Genomic DNA, 7462 nt, shown 5'->3' on the forward strand with positions numbered 1-7462 from the left:
CCAAAGAGCACAGCCCAGAAAGCGTGGTTCCTTTGGACCTCCTGGCTCTCCAGAGGATTTCTATGCACACATGGGCACTGCCATCTGTTTGCTCCTTGCCATGGAGCAGATTCGTTGCCATCAGTGCTGGCGATTCCTCATTGTATCAGCACTAATTCCCACAAAGACAGTCGGTTCTCTCCTTAGGGCAACTACGGTTTCTGGAATCACCTTCATTCCTACATCTTAACATAAATTAGAAATGAGAGAGTTCCTAGAGTTAAGAGGTGTCCATCCAGCACATGAAGACCTTGGCAAGCAGATATACGACCTCGGGATGTTTGGATGGCAAAATCCCCAAGCACTTTTAATGCTGGTAAATCTCTCTAACAAGCAGCTGAGCAAAGGGCAAGTTGTGTTGTGCCATTTGGGTGATGCTGTCACTCTGGGTTAGTTTGGTTTGGAAGAGATGGCAGTTCTGTTTACACTCAGTCAATTTAAACAATCAGCTCAGGTGCAGTTTAAGGAACGTTTCCTTAGCAGTGAGTAAACCCTGAGCTGCCACCCTCAAGGCACATCTTTCACACAACCCTTGGAAGAGCTTCCCAGCACATGGGCGAGCAACATGTTAATCTTTATAAATCAAATATTTGCCAAATGGAGTAGAAGCCATGTGTGTGAGCAAGATGCACTGAGAAACGGAACAAAGCACAGAACATGTCAGAGATCACTCGGTCATGTGCAAGCCTGTCTCTTGCAGAGTTATCCTTCAAAACAGCATTCCCCTAGCACAGTTGTAGATGTTATTCTCCTCCAGTCTTTTTTTTCCCCCTGCTTTTTACTGCTCATAACTGACACTCTCTCTAACCCAACTCCTCCTCACTGAGTTTAGTGTCACCCAAACTTCCATCAGAATCAGTTTCAAGCCAAGGCAGGGTTTGCCAAGGACTGACTCAGGAGGCACCAGCGGAAGAGGTGCAGACTTACCTCCCTCCCCAGTACTGGGGCTGTGAAAGCGTGTCACACAGCTGCCATGTCTCAATTATTTTACAATTTCACACATCTGAATGTTTCACAAGCTGCTCCTGGCTTGTGCTGCTGTGGGATCTCTGGGTCAGCTCTCCCAAAAGAAGATTCATCAGCATTCAGGAAGTAATTAACCCTGCATTGCAGTGCTCTGGTCGCAGTACAACTTCCTGCTGTTCCTGCCCCCAGGAAGCCATCGGTGCAGGACATCCCATCTCTGTCACTCCAAGCAAGCTCTTACCACTCTCACATGGATCAAGTTATCAGAAGCAGCAGTACCTGGAAAAATCTAGACAACTCTCCCAGCCCCTCTGGACAGTGTCACCACCTGACCTCCACACTCACCTTACCTAGAAAACTGGTCTGTACTTGCACAGGGACCGCTGACTGGCCATGACGGAGTCGTCAAGTGCACAGTTTGGACTTGGGATGGCAGATGCCATTTCCCATTCACAGCAGGGCAGGGACAGAGAGGACACGTGCTCAAGCTATTTCTTCAGGTATCCAAACAAGTTCCTCCTGCACACTGAAGGTCTGCACTGATGTGATTTTATGGCCAGACACCCGCATGTTTGGCAACGCCATTATTTGTCTAGTTCTCTTAGTTTCCTCTTCCCTTCTCCTTTCAAATCTGTCACATCAGGGTTGACCAAACTTCCTGATGCTACAGGCTTCACACCAAGAGCCTGGTAGGTGATGGATATGTCCCCCAGGAAGCTGAGGGGAGAGGGCACAAGGTCACAGGCAGAGCAATACCTCCCCAAGGGGACAGAGTGACCTACGGAGGTCTCAAGAGCCTGCCTGTACCAACCACCTCCTCACACAGAAAATGTACACTTCTCCCTGCAGCCCTCACCCTGCCGTGCCCCTGTCAGCAGCAGGTGACCTGCTCTCACCACAGCAATCACACCTCAGCCGCTGGTGAACAGGGACGTGCAGGAGCTCTGCAATGGGAGCTGTGCCCCTGCTTTGAGCTATGCTCAAAGCACTGCACGGGTGTAACCACTGGAGACCCCCACCCACTGCATTATGGCGTGTGGCAATCCTAAATTACATCCCTGGGAAGCCAGAGCGGATAGCAAGGAAAAGATTTTCCTAATTTTCCTCCAGCTTTCCCGATTCCTGTGTGTTGGAAGAACACCTGCACCAGAAGAAAAAATGTTTGAGACTTGCTGACCAAATGAGTTCCTTTCTAACAGCTGGTCCCTTCCAGGTTCAGGACTGGTCACAAGCAGTCGCTGACACTACTTGTGTCAGTGCATTGCTGCTGCATTGCTTTCAGGGCCTTTGTAGGGCCAGTAATTTGGGAGATCTTTAAGCATTCAGAGTGCAAGGTATGGAGTCCCCAGGCTTGGAACTTGCATTAGTTAGGTAAAAATTCTTGTCTGTGGAGGTTGGTGCTTAGTCCTGGTCCTGGCTGAGCAATGCAGAACACCCAGAATTCTTCAATTCTTGAGTGCAGAACCCCACTTGGTTTAATTTCCTGTGATACACTGACAACTACAAGACATCTCAGCTGAGAAGAAAGTTTCCTCTACAACTCCAGATTTACATTTCTAATGCAAAGGATCCTGTTCCAGGATTTTGCTTTCTAGACTTGTTTGTAGACTTAGATTTAACCAGGGTTTTATTTTCTTGGTTTTGCTTCTTAAATGCCCCCAAGTCTCAGTGAGGTTCGTTTCAGCAATCTCATGTGGACACGCCAGCCTTAATCTCGCTCTTCCAGGCCCTTCTCATTGTCTGGGATGAAAGCCCAACACAGAGCCTCCCCGCTAATTGCCAGCTTTCTGTTTCCCACTGACAGGTGTATTGTCTGGAGGAACAGACCCAATTGTGTCCCTGCGCAGTGGGACATCAGCTGCTGATATTACAGAGCCTTTCAGGGAGCTTGGGCATGGCTGGTTATTTAGTGCCATCATTTATAACAAAACTGTGTAGCCTAGAAACTTAATAGAAAAAACAGGAGCTGCCTGTATTATTCATCTTTTTGGTGGTTTGTTTTCTCATGCTACTAACTACTCCTAAATCTCCCATCCTCCTACCAGCAAGACAGGGCATTTGGTTCTTATCCTCCTTGAAACACTAAATCTTTCTGATATCTTTTTTCCATAGTTTTCCAATAAAGGGGTTTTTCTGGTTTAACCAGACATCCACTGTGCATCTACTTGAGCCTGGAATCACAGCCAGGAAAAACTCCACAAACTGTCATTTCTGTGAGGTGTCGATATGTACAGGCAGGTCACAACCATCATGGGGAGATGGTTCATATCCTCCTGAGGAACACCCTGAGGCAGGGATATGGCTTTGGGGGACAGTGACTGCACTTGCTTTATCAAGTAAAAAGAGGAGCTCTGGTGCTCAGAGTGAGGAAAGGCAGCAGCAAGAGAGCTCCTGAGAGATGTGAGGAAAACATACAAGAACAATATTAGACCCAGATTGCATCTGTCTTTCCCATTTTTCACATTAAAGGATAAAGCTTTCCATACGTGGCTGTTGCACAACAGCAGAGCTCCAGCCACTGCGACAGCACCAGCGGCCAGAAACGCAACAGACCATTAAGCAGATGGCCCAAGTCTTCTCTGCAGGAACCTGGCAGTAAAGAAACAATCTCTTTACTGGGTTTAATCACGTCAGTCACAAGACAGGAGGGTCTACAAATAACTGGCATAAGCAGCTCCACATCAGTTTACAGGAACACAGATGTCAAGAAAGAGGAAGCACGTTGTGTCCAGCTGAGCCCCGGATGTCTCCACAGTTTTGGAGTTCAGACAAATCAAGTGTATATTCCCAGCCTGGATGGACTCCCCACCTCACATCCCTTTTACCGACATCCTGTCCCATGGAGGGAGACAGTCTGTTCTCACATCTACACCTCTGCCAGAAGCCATTCCCATTCAGAAAATGGGTCTTTCAGAAATTCTTTGGAACTTACTTCACATCTCACTACATCATCCCCTTGCCTGCACCACTTGTCTGCTCCAGCTTCAACCTCTTTTTTCAGTTTTCAGAGGAATGAAGGCACCCTCTTGGACTCAAGTCAACACTCTATTTCCTCTAATGAATTTAAATATCTCAAATAATTCTGCTTTTGGAAGTTTCCGTTACAATGAGGGAGATCCCAGCAAGCTCACCTTCTGTCGTGACCTGGGCAAGCACTTACTGGATTAGCTTTGGTTTAGCCACAGGTTGGTAAAGTTCGATTCTATCTAGTTCTGATCTTGTCAGAATTGTATTTAAATTCTTCTGACAGATTCTTGGCTTGCAGCTCGTTAACAGATCGTTGTTGAGGCGAGATGTTTGAAATTAGAGTGGTTTGGAACAGGAGAGACACATGGTGCATTTATTCTCCAGTTCAGCGATTATCTCCCTGCCTGGCTCCACTCCTAACACAAGTTCACCTTGGGACATTACAGGAGTTGCTGGCTAGTTCAGGAGTTAGGAACACACACCAACCAAGAATGTGTTGGATTATGCACCAGACACAGCCGTGATGAGGGGTCAGGAGCACCATCAGTGCTTCCAGTTCCTGGCCAGTTTGCATTGCCTCTGACCAGCTCTAATGAAAAGCTGTCCTGTGCAGGGCTGGGTGGGTGGTGCAGGACCCAGCCTCGCCTGGTAAGTCTTGACTTTTTCTGACTCCTTTATTCTAGAGAGCAAAAAATTGCTTGATGATTTCCTCTCGTTAGCCTGAAACAGCACGTTTGCCTCTCATACTGCAAGAGCAGGTGCAAGCTTTGCAGAGTAAAACTGTACTGCAGATTTAGTTAAACATTCCAAGTTACCCAATGTCTCTTCAAAAGGTCCAAGAATTTAAGATGTCATTTGGCATTCACGCTTTGAGAAAGCACTGAGCACAAAGCTGGGAAACCAGGCAGGTGTCAGTGCAGACCCCAAAATACCTGGGAGTTTATACATTGCACACACAGAATGAAGACAGACCTCAGCTCCAATGCCCACCTGCTGGGATAACACAAAACATTCCTCCTATCCCAAGTAAGTTTTAAAGAATGTGTCTGGAGTGCTATTTAACTTCCCCGTCAGATGTCTTGTAGGATGATAAACCTGGATTGCAGCTTTGTTAAGGCTAGAAACAGACTTCAGGACTGCTTTAAAAAAAATAAAGAGAAAAGTTTGCGTTTTTCAGGCTTGAGCGCAGTTCATCGTAGCAAGTTAAGCTCTGGGGTGTGCAGCCCTAGGTGTTCCCAGATGTATCTGTGTGGGGCTGACCTCCCTCCTGCTAAACAGCCACTGCTGAACAGACCATTTTCTGTCTGTCAGGAGACGATGCAAACACTCCCTCATAGATGGGACCAGAACCTTAAAAATCATTTGAACCTGACACTCTCTTCCCCGGTGTTTATTCTTCTGCACACTTTTGGACTTCCCAAGCTTTTCAGAATGGCACCATCCCCCCACCCCGCACAGTGGGTGCCCAGTGACAGAGGGGATGCCCAGGGACACCTCCTATTTCCCGTCACTGCTGTCAGGGTTTAGGGCCACTTGCACCAAAGGGCTCTCAAGGACTTCAACAGACACCTGTGTCTACAGTGGGGGGCATCAACCCAGAAGGAAAGTCTACAGTACAGCAGGTGTGAAAAAGCCCGTGGCAGATGATCAGAGAAGATCTTATTCTTTAGACCATCAGTTGTATCTATATTAATGGGACTGGAAATAGGTATCCCAGAAAGCTGAGGGAGAAACAAGGATTTGTCTGACTCTCAGCCAGCCGTTACCCAGCAATAGATGGAGCTAGTGGTGCACCAAGATGTCTTTCAACCGGGAGGAGATGTACCTGCACATCTGTAGAAGGGCCAGTCGTGTGCCTGGGAGGATGGGAGAAGGCACTATATTTCTAGAAGGTAAAACAATAATTGTAGGACATCTGCTTAGTTGTCAAGGACCAAAAGGGAAATAAAGCTGTTGTCCCCTCTAGCTACAACCTGCTGTTTCCTTCTCCCCAGACTCCCCACCACCAACTGCTCTACAGTTTATATGCCAATCCAATTTTGATGCCTCTAATTCACCCCAGAGACTGTTTATTTTAACTTTATCAAGTGAAGAGAAAAACAACTGTGTTAGAATGAAAAAAGAGCATCTGGCAGCAGTATATTCTGTCTTTCAGACAGCTTCCCAGCTTTGCCAGTGTACAAAACCGTGAGATTTCTGTTACCCAGGGGCTGAAAGAAGGGGAGACGAGTGTGCAGAGCGCAGGTTCTCTGTGTTTTTACCTTAAGGATGGTCTTGCCTGGTCTGGTGGCTTTTTTTCTGCAAGACTGGCACAATTAAGAAAGAAGCTGGCATTTGGGTTTCTTCCCCGTGGCTGTTTTTGTTCTCTCCCATTGGCAAGTATTTTTGAGCATTGGGGGAAAAAGTAGACATTGCCCAGTAGCTTTGCCCACCCAACCCATTTTTGTTGGTCATCTGAAGAACACCCTGATGGAAAACAGTAATTTTTCAATAATTAGGAGGGACAGTGCAGACGTGCAGATCTGGTTGGACACAGGGGACCCCAGATTCATTTTCCTACAAGAGAAAGGGTGTCAAGTAATTAATGTTTAATGTTAGGAGCAAATGACACTTTATTTTTTTTAATCAATAAGATTTTTAATTTCAGGAAATTATATATCTATAAAGCAATTATATGTGTCTTAGACTTCGGAAAAATCTCACTCTCTGCCTTGCTTTAAAGCACATCCTTCTTTCTGCAGATGTGGCCAGAAGTTCTGTTCTCTATGGACACATTTGAGCATTCCTTTATTGGGTCGGGACACTGTAGGAAAAGTTAAACTGGAGGTTGGATGTAGTTTACTCAGAAAACACTAAATTAATTTTAGTGATCCCGACATACAGCAGAACTCCTGTAACTTTGAAAATGGGTATATTTTCTCTTTTCTTTTTTCTTTTTTTTCTTTTCTTTTCTCTTTTCTTTTTTCTTTTCTTTTCTCTTTTCTTTTTTCTTTTCTTTTCTTTTCTCTTTTCTTTTTTCTTCTCTTTTCTTTTCTCTTTTCTTTTCTTTTCTTTTCTCTTTTCTTTTCTCTTTTCTTTTCTTTTCTTTTCTCTTTTCTTTTCTCTTTTCTTTTCTTTTCTTTTCTTTTCTTTTCTTTTCTTTTCTTTTCTTTTCTCTTTTCTTTTCTCTTTTCTTTTCTTTTCTCTTTTCTTTTCTCTTTTCTTTTCTCTTTTCTTTTCTTTTCTTTTCTTTTCTCTTTTCTTTTCTCTTTTCTTTTCTTTTCTTTTCTTTTCTCTTTTCTTTTCTCGTTTCTTTTCTTTTCTTTTCTTTTCTTTTCTTTTCTTTTCTTTTCTTTTCTCTTTTCTTTTCTCTTTTCTTTTCTTTTCTCTTTTCTTTTCTCTTTTCTTTTCTCTTTTCTTTTCTTTTCTTTTCTCTTTTCTCTTTTCTTTTCTTTTCTCTTTTCTCTTTTCTTTTCTTTTCTCTTTTCTCTTTTCTTTTCTTTTCTTTTCT

This window comes from Corvus hawaiiensis, chromosome 21 (genome assembly GCF_020740725.1).
Source record: "Corvus hawaiiensis isolate bCorHaw1 chromosome 21, bCorHaw1.pri.cur, whole genome shotgun sequence".
NCBI lineage: Eukaryota > Metazoa > Chordata > Aves > Passeriformes > Corvidae > Corvus > Corvus hawaiiensis.